Genomic DNA, 15,785 nt, shown 5'->3' with positions numbered 1-15,785 from the left:
ATTTAGCTATTGCAATTCTTTGCCTGATAGCGGGTCACATGTATAGAACGAACTGGGGTATTGGTCATGGTCTAAAAGATATTTTAGAGGCTCATAAAGGTCCATTTACAAGCTAGGGGCATAAAGGCATATATGAGATTTTAACAACGTCATGGCATGCTCAATTATCTCTTAACCTAGCTATGTTAGGCTCTTTAACTATTGTTGTAGCTCACCATATGTATTCAATGCCCCCTTATCCATATCTAGCTACTGACTATGGTACCCAACTTTCATTGTTTACACATCACATGTGGATTGGTGGATTTCTTATAGTTGGTGTTTCTGCGCATGCGGCCATTTTTATGGTAAGAGACTATGATCCAACTACTCGATACAACGACCTATTAGATCGTGTTCTTAGACATCGCGATGCAATCATATCACATTTCAACTAGGCATGTATATTTCTAGGATTTCACAGTTTTGGTTTGTATATTCATAATGATACCATGAGCCCTTTAGGGCGTCCTCAAGATATGTTTTCAGATAATGCTATACAATTACAACCCGTCTTCGCTCAATGGATACAAAACATCCATGCTTTAGTGCCTAGTACAACGGCTCCGGGTGCAACAACAAGTACCAGTTTGACTTGGGGGGTAGCGATTTAGTAGCGGTAGGTGGCAAAGTACTTTGTTACCCATTCCGTTAAGAACTGCAAATTTTTTGGTCCACCACATTCATGCTTTTACAATTCATGTGACGGTACTAATTCTTCTAAAAGGCGTTTTATTTGCTCGTAGCTCTCGTTTAATACCAGATAAAGAAAATCTTAGTAATATTCCATTTCAGCTGGAAAATGCAGTCAGATGTTGGGGGTAGTATAAGTGATCAAGCGGTGGTAACTCATATCACTGGAGGAAACTTTGCGCAAAGTTCTATTACTATTAATGGGTGGCTCCGGGATTTCTTATGGGCACAGGCATCTCAGGTAATTCAATCTTATGGTTCTTCATTATCTACATATGGTCTCTTTTTCCTAGGTGCTCATTTTGTATGGGCGTTTAGTTTAATGTTTTTATTTAGCGGTCGTGGTTATTGGCAAGAACTTACTAAATCCATCGTTTGGGCTCATAATAAATTAAAAGTTGCTCCTACTACTCAGCCTAGAGCCTTGAGCATTGTACAAGGACGCGCTGTAGGAGTAACCCATTACCTTCAGGGTGGAATTGCCACAACATGGGTATTCTTCTTAGCAAGAATTATTGCGGTAGGATAATCGCTAGGAGGATTTGAAAGGCATTATTGCATTAAGATTTCAAGGTTTTAGCGAAGGCTTAGCTCAGGACCCCACTACTTGTCGTATTTGGTTTGGTATTGCTACCGCACATGACATCGAAAGTCATGATGATATTACTGAAGAACGTCTTTATGAGAATAATTTTGCTTCTCACTTTGGACAATTAGCAATCATTTTTCTATGGACTTCCGGAAATCTGTTTCATGTAGCGTGGCAAGGAAATTTTGAGTCATGGGTACAAGACCCTTTACACATAAGACCCATTGCTCATGCAATTTGGGATCCTCATTATGGTCAACCGGTTGTGGAAGCTTTTACTCAGGGGGGTGCTCTTCGTCCAGTGAATATCGCTTATTCCAGTGTTTATCTGTGGTGGCATACAATCGGTTTACGCACTATAGAAGATCTTTATACTGGATCTCTTTTTCTATTATTTCTTTCTGTTATATCTTTACTAGGGGGTTGGTTACACCTACAACCGAAATGGAAACCACACTTTTCGTGGTTCAAAAATGCCGAATCCCGTCTCAACCATCACTTGTCAAGACTCTTCATAGTAAGTTCCTTGGCTTGGACAGGGCATTTAGTTCATGTTGCTATTCCTGGAGCCAAGGGAGAGTCCGTCCGATGGAATAATTTCTTAGACGTATTACCACATCCGCAAGGATTAGGTCCACTTTTTACCGATTAGTGGAATGTTTATGCTCAAAACCCCGATTCAAGAAATTATTTATTTGGTACCTCCCAAGGATCGGGAACTGCCATTCTAACCCTTCTTGGGGGATTTCATCCACAAACGCAAAGTTTATGGCTAACTTATATTGCTAAGTTGCGATTTTATTGGTTTTTAAGCTCGCTTAGCACTTTCGCGTATAAAGTAGCTCAAACTTGGTTTGTTTTGCACGAAACTTAGCGCACAACACTATTTGCTATATATTATTGTGTTGAAGTGGTAAGAATAGAAAATAATAGTCCAATGATAGAAATTGCGTGTTTTGTTGAGATTTTATGGGTTTTAAGCTTTTTTGGCACTTTCGCGCATTAAGTAGCTTAAACTTGGTTTGTTTTGCATGAAACTTGGCACACAACACTAATTGGTATATTATTGTGTTGAAGTGGTTAGAATTGAAAATCATAGTCATATGCAAGAAATAACGTGTTAAGTTGCGATTTTATGGGTTTTTGAGCTTTTTTGGTTCTTTCGCGCACAAAGTAGTTTAAACTTGGTTTGTTTTGCATGAAACTTGGCACACCACAGTATGTGGTAAATATTATTGTGTTGAAGTGCTTAAAATTTAAAATCATAGTTATATTCATTAAATTACGTGCTAAGTTGCGATTTTATGGGTTTTGAAGCTATTTTGGCACTTCCGCGCATTAAGTAGCTTAAACTTGGTTTGTTTTGCGCGAAACATGGCACAAAACACTAATTGGTATATTATTGTGTTGAAGTGGTTATAATTGAAAATCATAGTCATATGCATGAAATAACGTGTTAAGTTGCGATTTTATGGGTTTTAAAGCTTTTTTGGCTCTTTCACGCATAAAGTAGCTTAAACTTGTTTTGTTTTGCATGAAACTTGGCATACAACACTATTTGGTATATATTATTTTTTTGAAGTGCTTAGAATTTAAAATCATAGTTATATTCTTGAAATTACGTGTTAAGTTGCGATTTTATGGGTTTTTAAGCTATTTTGGCACTTTCGCGCATAAAGTAGCACACAAACTTAGTTTGTTTTGCACGAAACATGACACACAATACTATTTGGTATATATTATTGTCTTGAAGGGGTTAGAATGGAAAATAATAGGGCTATACTAGAAATTACTTTTTAAGTTACGATTTTTTTGGTTTTTAAGCTTTTTTGGCACTTTCGCGCATAAAGTAGTACAAACTTGGTTTGTTTTGCACGAAACTTGGCACAAAACACTATTTGGTGTACGTTATTGTGTAGAAGTGGTTAGAATTGAAAATCATATTCATATGCTTGAAATTACTTGCTAAGTTGCGATTTTATTGGTTTTTAAGCTTGCTTAGCACTTTCACGCACAAAGTAGCTCAAACTTGGTTTATTTTGCACGAAACTTGGCGCACAACTCTATTTGTTATATATTATTGTGTTGAAGTGGTTAGAATTGAAAATCATATTCATATGCTTGAAATTATGTGCCAAGTTTCGATTTTATTTGTTTTTTAGCTTGCTTAGCACTTTCGCGTATAAAGTAGCTCAAACTTGGTTTGTTTTGCACGAAACTTAGCGCACAACACTATTTGCTATATATTATTGTGTTGAAGTGGTAAGAATAGAAAATAATAGTCCAATAATAGAAATTGCGTGTTTTGTTGAGATTTTATGGGTTTTTAAGCTTTTTTGGCACTTTCTCGCATTAAGTAGCTTAAACTTGGTTTGTTTTACACGAAACTTGGCACAGAACACTAATTGGTATATTATTGTGTTGAAGTGGTTAGAATTGAAAATCATAGTCATATGTAAGAAATAACGTGTTAAGTTGCGATTTTATGGGTTTTTGAGCTTTTTTGGCTCTTTCGCGCACAAAGTAGCTTAAACTTGGTTTGTTTTGCATGAAACGTGGCACACAAAAGTATGTGGTAAATATTATTGTGTTGAAGTGCTTAAAATTTAAAATCATAGTTATATTCTTTAAATTACGTGCTAAGTTGCGATTTTATGGGTTTTGAAGCTATTTTGGCACTTCCGCGCATTAAGTAGCTTAAACTTGGTTTGTTTTGCACGAAACATGGCACAAAACACTAATTGGTATATTATTGTGTTGAAGTGGTTAGAATTGAAAATCATAGTCATATGCATGAAATAACGTATTAAGTTGCGATTTTATGGGTTTTTAAGCTTTTTTGGCTCTTTCGCGCATAAAGTAGCTTAAACTTGGTTTGTTTTGCATGAAACTTGGCATACAACACTATTTGGTAAATATTATTTTTTTGAAGTGCTTAGAATTTAAAATCATAGTTATATTCTTGAAATTACGTGTTAAGTTGCGATTTTATGGGTTTTTAAGCTACTTTGGCACTTTCGCGCATAAAGTAGCACAAACTTAGTTTGTTTTGCACGAAACATGACACACAATACTATTTGGTATATATTATTGTCTTGAAGGGGTTAGAATGGAAAATAATAGGGCTATACTAGAAATTACTTTTTAAGTTACGATTTTTTGGTTTTTAAGCTTTTTTGGCACTTTCGCGCATAAAGTAGTACAAACTTGGTTTGTTTTGCACGAAACTTGGCACAAAACACTATTTGGTGTATATTATTGTGTTGAAGTGGTTAGAATTGAAAATCATATTCATATGCTTGAAATTACGTGCTAAGTTGCGATTTTATTGGTTTTTAAGCTAGCTTAGCACTTTCACGCATAAAGTAGCTCAAACTTGGTTTATTTTGCACGACTTTGGCGCACAACACTATTTGGTTTATATTATTGTGTTGAAGTGGTTAGAATTGAAAATTATATTCATATGCTTGAAATTACGTGCTAAGTTGCGATTTTATTGGTCTTTAAGATTGCTTAGCACTTTCGCGTATAAAGTAACTCAAACTTGGTTTGTTTTGCACGAAACTTAGCGCACAACACTATTTGGTATATATTATTGTGTTGAAGTGGTAAGAATAGAAAATAATAGTCCAATGATAGAAATTGCGTCTTTTGTTGCGATTTTATGGGTTTTTAAGCTTTTTTGGCTCTTTCGCGCATAAAGTAGCTTAAACTTGGTTTGTTTTGCATGAAAATTGGCACACAACAATATTTGGTAAATATTAATTTGTTGAAGTGCTTAGAATTTAAAATCATAGTTATATTCTTGAAATTACGTGCTAAGTTGCGATTTTATGAGTTTTTAAGCTAATTCGCCACTTTCGCGCATAAAGTAGCACAAAACTTAATTTGTATTGCACGAAACAAGACACACAATACTATTTGCTATATATATTATTTTCTTGAAGGGGTTAGAATTGAAAATAAAAGGGCTATACTAGAAATTACTTTTTAAGTTATGAGTTTTTTGGTTTTTAAGCTTTTTTGGCAGTTTCGCGCATAAAGTAGTACAAACTTGGTTTGTTTTTCACGAAACTTGGCACAAAACATTATTTGGTATATATTATTGTGTTGGAGTGGTTAGAATTGAAAATCGTATTCATATGCTTGAAATTACGTGCTAAGTTGCGATTTTATTGGTTTTTAAGCTTGCTTAGCACTTTCACGCATAAAGTAGCTCAAACTTGGTTTATTTTGCACGAAACTTGGCGCACAACACTATTTGGTATATATTATTGTGTTGAAGTGGTTAGAATTGAAAATCATATTCATATGCTTGAAATTACGTGCCAAGTTGCGATTTTATTGGTTTTTAAGCTCGCTTAGCACTTTCGCGTATAAAGTAGCTCAAACTTGGTTTGTTTTGCACGAAACATAGCGCACAACACTATTTGGTATATATTATTGTGTTGAAGTGGTAAGAATAGAAAATAATAGTCCAATGATAGAAATTGCGTGTTTTTTTGCGATTTTATGGGTTTTTAAGCTTTTTTGGCACTTTCGCGCATTAAGTAGCTTAAACTTGATTTGTTTTGCACGAAACTTGGCACACAACACTAATTGGTATATTATTGTATTGAAGTGGTTAGAAGTGAAAATCATAGTCATATGCAAGAAATAACGTGTTAAGTTGCGATTTTATGGGTTTTTAAGCTTTTTTGGCTCTTTCGCGCACAAAGTAGCTTAAACTTGGTTTGTTTTCCATGAAACTTGGCACACAACAGTATGTGGTAAATATTATTGTGTTGAAGTGCTTAAAATTTAAAATCATAGTTATATTCTTTAAATTACGTGCTAAGTTGCGATTTTATGGGTTTTTAAGCTATTTTGGCACTTTCGCGCATAAAGTAACACAAATTTAGTTTGTTTTGCACGAAACTTGACACACAATACTATTTGGTATATATTATTGTCTTGAAGTGGTTAGAATTGAAAATAATATTGCTATACTAGAAATTACGTGTTAAGTTACGATTTTTTGGGTTTTTAAGCTTTTTTGCACTTTCGCGCATTAAGTAGTACAAACTTGGTTTGTTTTGCACGAAACTTGGCACACAACACTACTTGGTATATATTATTGTGATGAAGTGGTTAAAATTGAAAATCATATTCATATGCTTGAAATTACGTACTAAGTTGCTATTTTATTGGTTTTTAAGCTTGCTTAGCACTTTCGCGCATAAAGTAGCTCAAACTTGGTTTATTATGCACGAACCTTGGCGCACAACACTATTTGGTATATATTATTGTGTTAAAGTGGTAAGAATAGAAAAAAATAGTCCTATGATAGAAATTACATGTTTTGTTGCGATTTTATGGGTTTTTAAGCTTTTTTGGCACTATCGCGCATTAAGTAGCTTAAACTTGGTTTGTTTTGCACGAAACTTGGCACACAACACTAATTGGTATATTATTGTGTTGAAGTGGTTCGAATTGAAAATCATAGTCATATGCTAGAAATAACGTTTTAAGTTGTAATTTTATGGGTTTTTAAGCGTTTTTAGCACTTTCGCGCATAAAGTAGCTTAAACTTGGTTTTTTTGCTTGAAACATGGCACACAACACTATTTGGTAAATATTATAGAGTTGAAGTGGTTAGAATTTAAAATCATAGTTATATGCTTGAATCTACGTGTTAAGTTGCGATTTTATGGGTTTTAAAGCTATTTTGGCACTTTCGTGCAAAATGTAGCTCAAAATTGGTTTGTTTTCCATGAAACTTAGGACACAACACTATTTGGTGTATATTATTTTGTTGAAGTGGTTAGAATTGTATATCAAACTCATATTCTTAATATTTCTAGGTAAGTTGCGATTTTAAGGTTTTTTTAAGCTTTTTTGGCACTTTCGCGCCAAAATTAGCTCAAACTTGGTTTATTTTGCACGAAACTTGGCACACAATACTATTTGGTATATATTATTGTGTTGAAATGGTTATAAATGAGAATAATAGTCCTATGAAAGAAATTACGTGTTTACTTTCGATTTTATGGGTTTTCAAGCTTTTTTGGCACTTTCGCGCATAAAGTAGCTCAAACTTGGTTTGTTTTGCACGAAACTTGGCACACAACACTATTTGGTATATATAACTGTGTTGAAGTGGTTAGAATTGAAAATCATAGTCATATGCTTGAAATTACGTGCTAAGTTGCGATTTTATTGGTTTTTAAGCTTGCTTAGCACTTTCGCGTATAAAGTAGCTCAAACTTGGTTTGTTTGCACGAAACTTAGCGCACATCACTATTTGGTATATATTATTGTGTTGAAGTGGTAAGAATAGAAAATAATAGTCCAATGATAGAAATTGCGTGTTTTGTGGCGATTTTATGGGTTTTTAAGCTTTTTTGGCACTTTCGCGCATTAAGTAGCGTAAACTTGGTTTGTTTTGCACGAAATTTGGCACACAACACTAATTGGTATATTATTGTGTTGAAGTGGTTAGAACTGAAAATCATAGTCATATGCAAGAAATACGTGTTAAGTTGCGATTTTATGGGTTTTTAAGCTTTTTTGGCTCTTTCGCGCACAAAGTAGCTTAAACTTGGTTTGTTTTGCATAAAACTTGGCACACAACAGTATGTGGTAAATATTATTGTGTTGATGTGCTTAAAATTTAAAATCATAGTTATATTCTTTAAATTACGTGCTAAGTTGCGATTTATTGGGTTTTTAAGCTATTTTGGCACTTCCGCGCATTAAGTAGTTTAAACTTAGTTTGTTTTGCACGAAACTTGGCACACAACATTAATTGGTATATTATTGTGTTGAAGTGGTTAGAATTGAAAATCATAGTCATATGCATGAAATAACGTGTTAAGTTGCGATTTTATGGGTTTTTAAGCTTTTTTGGCTCTTTCGCGCATAAAGTAGCTCAAACTTTGTTTGTTTTGCACGAAACTTGGCACACAACACTATTTGCTATATATTATTGTGATGAAGTGGTTAGAAAAGAAAATCATATTCATATGCTTGAAATTACGTGCTAAGTTGCTATTTTATTGGTTTTTAAGCTTGCTTAGCACTTTCGCGCATAAAGTAGCTCAAACTTGGTTTATTATGCACGAAACTTGGCGCACAACACTATTTGGTATATATTATTGTGTTAAAGTGGTAAGAATAGAAAATAATAGTCCTATGATAGAAATTACGTGTTTTGTTGCGATTTTATGGGTTTTTAAGCTTTTTTGGCACTTTCGCGCAATAAGTAGCTTAAACTTGGTTTGTTTTGCACGAAACTTGGCACACAACACTAATTGGTATATTATTTTGTTGAAGTGGTTCGAATTGAAAATCATAGTCATAAGCAAGAAATATCGTTTTAAGTTGCAATTTTATGGGTTTTTAAGCGTTTTTACCACTTTCGCGCATTAAGTAGCTTAAACTTGGTTTTTTTTCATGAAACTTGGCACACAACACTATTTGGTAAATATTATAGTGTTGAAGTGGTTAGAATTTAAAATCATAGTTATATGCTTGAAATTATGTGTTAAGTTGCGATTTTATGGGTTTTTAAGCTATTTTTGCACTTTCGCGCAAAATGTAGCTCAAAATTGGTTTGTTTTCCATGAAACTTAGCACACAACACTATTTGGTGTATATATTATTTTGTTGAAGTGGTTAGAATTGTATATCAAAGTCACATTCTTAATATTTCTAGGTAAGTTGCGATTTTAAGGTTTTTTTAAGCTTTTTTGGCACTTTTGCGCATAAATTAGCTCAAACTTGGTTTATTTTGCACGAAACTTGGCACACAATACTATTTGGTATATATTATTGTGTTGAAATGGTTATAATTGAGAATAATAGTCCTATGATAGAAATTACGTGTTTTCATGCGATTTTATGGGTTTTCAAGTTTTTTTGGTACTTTCGCGCATAAAGTAGCTCAAACTTGGTTTGTTTTGCACGAAACTTGGCACACAACACTATTTGGTATATATTACTGTGTTGAAGTGGTTAGAATTGAAAATCATATAGTCATATGCTTCAAATTACGTGCTAAGTTGCGATTTTTTTGGTTTTTAAGGTTGCTTAGCATTTTCGCGCATAAAGTAGCTCAAACTTGGTTTTGTTGAAGTGGTAAGAATAGAAAATATTCCTATGATAGAAATTACGTGTTTTGTTGCGATTTTATGGGTTTTTAACCTTTTTTGGCACTTTCGCGCATGAAGTAGCTTAAACTTGGTTTTTGTTGTACGAAACATGGCACACAATACTATTTGGTATAAATTATTTTGTTGAAGTGGTTAGAATTGTAAATCATAGTTATATTCTTAATATTACTTCGTAAGTTGCGCTTTTAGGTTCTTTTATGTTTTTTTAGGCACTTTCGCGCATAAAGAAGCTCAAAATTGTTTATTTTGCACGAAACTTGGCATACAATACTATTTCATATATATTATTGTGTTGAAGTGGTTATAATTGAAAATAAAAGTCCTATGATAGCAATTACGTGGTAAGTTGCGATTTTATGGATTTTTTAGCGTTTTTGGCACTTTCGCGCATAAAGTAGCTCAAACTTGGTTTCTTATGCACGAAAATTTGCGCACAATACTATTTGATATATATTGTTGAGTTGAAGTTGTTAGAATTGAAAATAATAGTCATATACCAGAAGTTACGTGAAAAGTTACAAATTTATGTGTTTTTAAGCTTTTTTGGTACTTTCGCGCATAGAGCAGCTCAAACTTGGTTTATTTTGCACGAAACTTGTCACACAACACTAATTGGTATATATTATTGTATTGAAGTGGTTAGAATTGAAAATCATAGTCATATGCAAGAAATAACGTGTTAAGTTGCGATTTAATGGGTTTTTAAGCTTTTTTGGCACTTTCGCGCAAAAAGTAGCTCGAGCTTGGTTTCTTTTGCACGAAATTTGGCATACAGCACTAATTGTTATATATTATTGTGTTGAAGTGGTTAAAATAAAAAATAATAGTCATATGCTTAAAATTACGTTTTAAGTTGCGATTTTATGGGTTTTAAGTTTTTTTAGCACTTTCGCGCATAATTTAGCACACACTTGGTTTGTTTTGCATGAAACTTGGCACATAACAATATTTGGTATATTATATTATGTTGAAGTAGTTATAATTTAAAAAAATAGTCATATACTAGAAATGACGTGAAAAGTCGTGATTTTATGTGCTTTTAAGCTTTTTTGGCACTTTCGCGCACAAACCAGCTCAAACTTGGTTTGTTTTGCAAGAAACTTGGCACATAATGCTATTTGGTCTATATTGTTGAGTTGATATGGTTAGAATTAAAAATAATAGTCATATACTTGAAATTACGTGTTAAGTTACGATTTTATGAGTTTTAAACCTTTTTTGGCACTTTTGCGCATAAAGTAGCTCAAAGTTGTTTTATTTTACATGAAACTTGGCACACAATACTATTTGGTATATATTGTGGAGTTGAAGTGGTTAGAATTGAAAATAATAGTCATATACTAGAAATTACGTGTTAAGTTACGATTTTATGGGTTTTTAAGCTTTCTTAGCACTTTCGCGCACAAAGTAGCTAAAACTTGGTTTGTTTTGCACGAAACATCGCACACAAAACTATTTGGTATATATATTTATATTGAAGTGGTTAGAATAGAAAATAATAGTCCTATGATAGAAATTACTTGTTTTGTTACGATTTTATGAGTTTTTAAGCTTTTTTGGCACTTTCGCGCATAAAGTAGCTCAAACTTGGTTTGTTTATCACGAAACTTGGCACACAACACTATTTGGTATATATTATTGTGTTGAAGTGGTTAGAATTGAAAATAATTGTCCTATGATAGAAATTACGTGTTTTGTTGCGATTTTATGGGTTTTAGAGTTTTTTTGGCACTTTCGCGCATGAAGTAACTTAAACTTGGTTTGTGTTGCACTAAACTTGGCACACAACACTAATTGTTATATTATTGTTTTGAAATGGTTCAAATTGAAAGTCATAGTTATATGCAAGAAATAACTTGTGAAGTTGCGATTTTATTGGTTTTTAAGCTTTTTTGGCTCTTTCCCGCATAAAGTAGCTCAAACTTGGTTTGTTTTGCATGAAACTTGGCACACAACACTATTTGGTAAATACTATTGTGTTGAAGTGGTTAGAATTTAAAATCATAGTTATATGCTTGAAATTACGTGCTAAGTTGCGATTTTATGGGTTTTTAAGCTATTTTGTTACTTTCGCGCATAAAGTAGCACAAACTTAGTTTGTTTTGCACGAAACTTGACCCACAAAAATATTTGGTATATATTATTGTTTTGAAGTGGTTAGAATTGAAAATAATAGTCCTATACTAGAAATTACGTGTTAAGTTACGATTTTAGGGATATCTAAGCTTTTTTGGCACTTTCGCGCATAATGTAGCTTAAACTAGGTTTGTTTTGGACGAAACATGGCACAGAATACTATTTGGTATAAATTATTTTGTTTAAGTGGTTAGAAGTGTAAATCATAGTTATATTCTTAATATTACTTCGTAAGTTGCACTTTAAGGTTCTTTTATCCTTTTTAGGCACTTTCGCGCATAAATTAGCTCAAACTTGGTTTATTTTGCACGAAACTTGGCACACAATACTATTTGGTATATATTATTTTGTTGAAGTGGTTGTAATTGAAAACAAAAGTCCTATGATAGAAATTACGTCCTACGTTGCGATTTTATGGGTCTTTATGCTTTTTTGGCGCTTTCGCGCATAAAGTAGCTCAAACGGTTTGTTTTGCACGAAACTTGGCACACAACACTATTTGGTATATATTATTATGTTGAACTGGTTAGAATACAATGTAATTGTCCTATGATAGGAATTGCGTGTTTTGTTGCGATTTTATGGGTTTTTTAGCTTGTTTGGCACTTTAGCGCATAAAGTAGCTCAAACTTGGTTTGTTATGCACGAAACTTTACACACAATACTATTTGATATATATTGTAGAGTTGAAGTGGTTAGAATTGAAAATAATAGTCATATAGCCAAAATTACGTATTAAGTTACAATTTATGGGTTTTTAAGCTTTTTTGGCACTTTCACGCATAAAGCAGCTCAAACTTGGTTTATTTTGCACGAAACGTGGCACACAACACTAATTAGTATATATTATTGTGTTGAAGTGGTTAGAATTGAAAATCATAGTCATATTCAAGAAATAACGTGTTAAGTTGCGATTTAATGGGTTTTTAAACTTTTTTGGCACTTTCGCGCACAAAGTAGCTCAAGCTTGGTTTCTCTTGCACGAAACATGGCACACAACACTACTTGTTATATATTATTGTGTTGAAGTGGTTAAAATAAAAAATAATAGTCAAATGCTAAAAATTACGTGTTAAGTTTCGATTTTATGGGTTTTAAGCTTTTTTGGCACTTTCGCGCATAAGGTAGCTTAAAATTGGTTTGTTTTGCACGAAACATGGCACATAATACTAATTGGTATATATAATTGTGTTGAAGTGGTTAAAATTTAAAATCATAGTCATATGCAAGAAATAACGTGTTATGTTGCAATTTTATGGGTTTGTAAGCTTTTTTGGTTCTTTCACGCATAAAGTAGCTCAAACTTGGTTTGTTTTGCATGAAACTTGGCACCCAAAACTATTTGGTAAATATTATTGTGTTGAAGTGGTTAGAATTTAAAATCATAGTTATATGCTCTATATTACATGCTAAGTTGCGATTTTATGGGTTTTTAAGTTATTTTGGCACTTTCGTGCATAAAGTAGCACAAACTTAGTTTGTTTTGCACGAAACTTGGCACACAATACTATTTGGTATATATAATTGTCTTGAAGTGGTTAGAATTGAAAATAATAGTCCTATATTTGAAATTACGTGTTAAGTTACGATTTTATGGGTTTTTAAGCTTTTTTGGCACTTTCGCGCTTAAAGGAGCTCTAACTTGGTTTATTTTGCGTGAAACTTGGCAAACAATACTATTTGGAATATATTGTGGAGTTGAAGTGGTTATAATAGAAAATAATAGTCATATACTTGAAATTACGTGTTAAGTTACGATTTTATGGGTTTTGAAGCTTTTTTGCCACTTTCGCGCATAAAGTTGCTTAAACTTGGTTTATTTTGCACAAAACTTGGCACACAACCGTATTTGGTATATATTATTGTGTTGAAGTAGCTAGAATTTAAAATAATAGTCATACGCTAGAAATTACATGTTAGGTTACGATTTTATGGGTTTTTAAGCTTTTTTGGCACTTTCTTAATCATACTTCGTAAGTTGCGCTTTAAGCTTCTTTTATTCTTTTTTGGCACTTTCGCAGATATAGTAGCTTAAACTTGGTTTATTGTGCACGAAAGTTGGCACACAATACTATTTGGTATATATTTTTGTGTTGAAGTGGTTATAATTGAAATTAATAGTCCTATGATAGAAATTAAGTGCTAAGTTGCGATTTTACGGGTTTTTAAGATTTTTTGGCACTTTAACGCATGAAGAAGCTCAAACTTCGTTTGTTTTGCACGAAACTTGGCACACAACACTATTTGGTATATATTATTGTGATGAAGTAGCTAGAATTTAAAATAATAGTCATACGCTAGAAATTACGTGTTAGGTTACGATTTTATGGGTTTTGAAGCTTATTTGGCACTTTCGCGCACAAAATAAACTTGTTTTTTTTTAGCACGAAAAATGGCACACAACACTATTTGGTATAAATTAATTTGTTGATGTGATTAGCATTATAAATCATAGTCATATTCTTATTCTTACTTCGTAAGTTGCGCTTTAAGGTTCTTTATTGTTTTTTGGCACTTTCGCGGATATAATAGCTTAAACTTGGTTTATTGTGCACGAAAGTTGTCACACAATACTATTTGGTATATATTTTTGTGTTGAAGTGGTAATAATGGAAAATAATAGTCCTATGATAGAAATTACGTGCTAAGTTGCAATTTTATGGGTTTTTAAGATTTTTTGGCACTTTAACGCATGAAGAAGCTCAAACTTCGTTTGTTTTGCACGAAACTTGGCACACAACACTATTTGGTATATATTATTGTGTTGAAGGGGTTAGAATAGAATGTAATATTCCTATGATAGAAACTACGTGTTTTTTTGAGATTTTATAGGTTTTTAAACTTTTTTGGCACTTTCGTGCATAAAATAGCTCAAACATTGTTTGTTTAACACGAAACATGGCACACAACACTATTTGGTATAAATTATTGTGTTCAAGTGGTTAGAATTATCAATCATAGTCAAATTCGTAATATTTCTTCGTAAGTTGCGATTTAAGGTTCTTTTAAGCTTTTTGCCACTTTCTCGCATAAAGTTGCACAAACTTGGTTTATTTTGCACGAAACATGGCACATAATACTATTTGGTATCAATTAATTTGTTGAAGTCATATAACTATTATTACTTCGTAAGTTGCGCTTTAAGGTTCTTTTATGCTTTTTTGGCACTTTCGTGGATAAAGCAGCTCAAACTTGGTTTATTGTGCACGAAAGTTGGCACACAATACTATTTGGTATATATTATTATGTTGAAGTGGTTATAGTCCTATGCTAGAAATTACGTGCTAAGTAGCGATTTTACGGGTTTTTAAGATTTTTTGGCAATTTAACGCATGAAAAAGCTCAAACTTGGTTTGTTTTGCACCAAAGTTGGCACACAACACTATTTTAGAATAGAATGTAATTGTCCAATGATAGAAAATACGTGTTTTTTTTGCGATTTTATGGGTTTTAAAACTTTTTTGGCACTTTCGCGCACAAAATAACTCAAACTTGGTTTGTTTAACACGAAACATGGCACACAACACTATTTTGTATAAGTTATTTTGTTGAAGTGGTTAGAATTATAAATCATAGTCATATTCGTAATATTATTTCGTAAGTTGCGCTTTAAGGTTCTTTTAAGCTTTTTTGCCACTTTCGCGCATAACGTAGCTCAAACTTGGTTAATTTGCATGAAACTTGGCACACAACACTAATTGGTATATATTATTGTGTTGAAGTGGTTAAATTGAAAATCGTAGTCATATGAAAGAAATAACGTGTTAAGTTGCGATTTTATATGTTTTTAAGCTTTTTTGACACTTTCGCGCACAAACTAGCTCAAGCTTTGTTAAAATTTAAAATAATAGTGATATGCAAAAAAATTATGTGTTAAGTTGCGATTTTATGGGTTTTTAAGCTTTCTTGGCACTTTCGCGCATAATTTAGCACAAACTTGGTTTGTTTTGCACGATACTCGGCACATAACAATATTTGGTATATTATATTGTGTTAAAGTAGTTATAATTTAAAATAATAGTCAGATGCTAGAAATGACGGGTTAAGTTACGATTTTATGGGTTTTTAAGCTTTTTTGGCACTTTCGCACATAAAATAACTCAAACTTCGTTCATTTTTCACGAAACTTGGCACACAACACTATTTGGTATATATTATTGTGTTGGAGTGGCTAG

The 15,785-nt window shown here is 32.7% G+C and overlaps 2 pseudogenes; both read left to right on the top strand.

Annotated features, from left to right (window-relative positions):
• Positions 1 to 1,299, top strand: part of LOC130818514 (photosystem I P700 chlorophyll a apoprotein A1-like) — a 1,633-nt pseudogene extending 334 nt beyond the window's left edge.
• LOC130818513 (photosystem I P700 chlorophyll a apoprotein A2-like) overlaps positions 1,269 to 15,785 on the top strand; it is a 31,548-nt pseudogene continuing 17,031 nt past the window's right edge.

This window comes from Amaranthus tricolor, chromosome 7, assembly GCF_026212465.1.
Source record: "Amaranthus tricolor cultivar Red isolate AtriRed21 chromosome 7, ASM2621246v1, whole genome shotgun sequence".
In the NCBI taxonomy this organism is placed as follows: Eukaryota; Viridiplantae; Streptophyta; class Magnoliopsida; order Caryophyllales; family Amaranthaceae; genus Amaranthus; species Amaranthus tricolor.
This window is presented reverse-complemented; position numbering and strand designations above follow the sequence as displayed.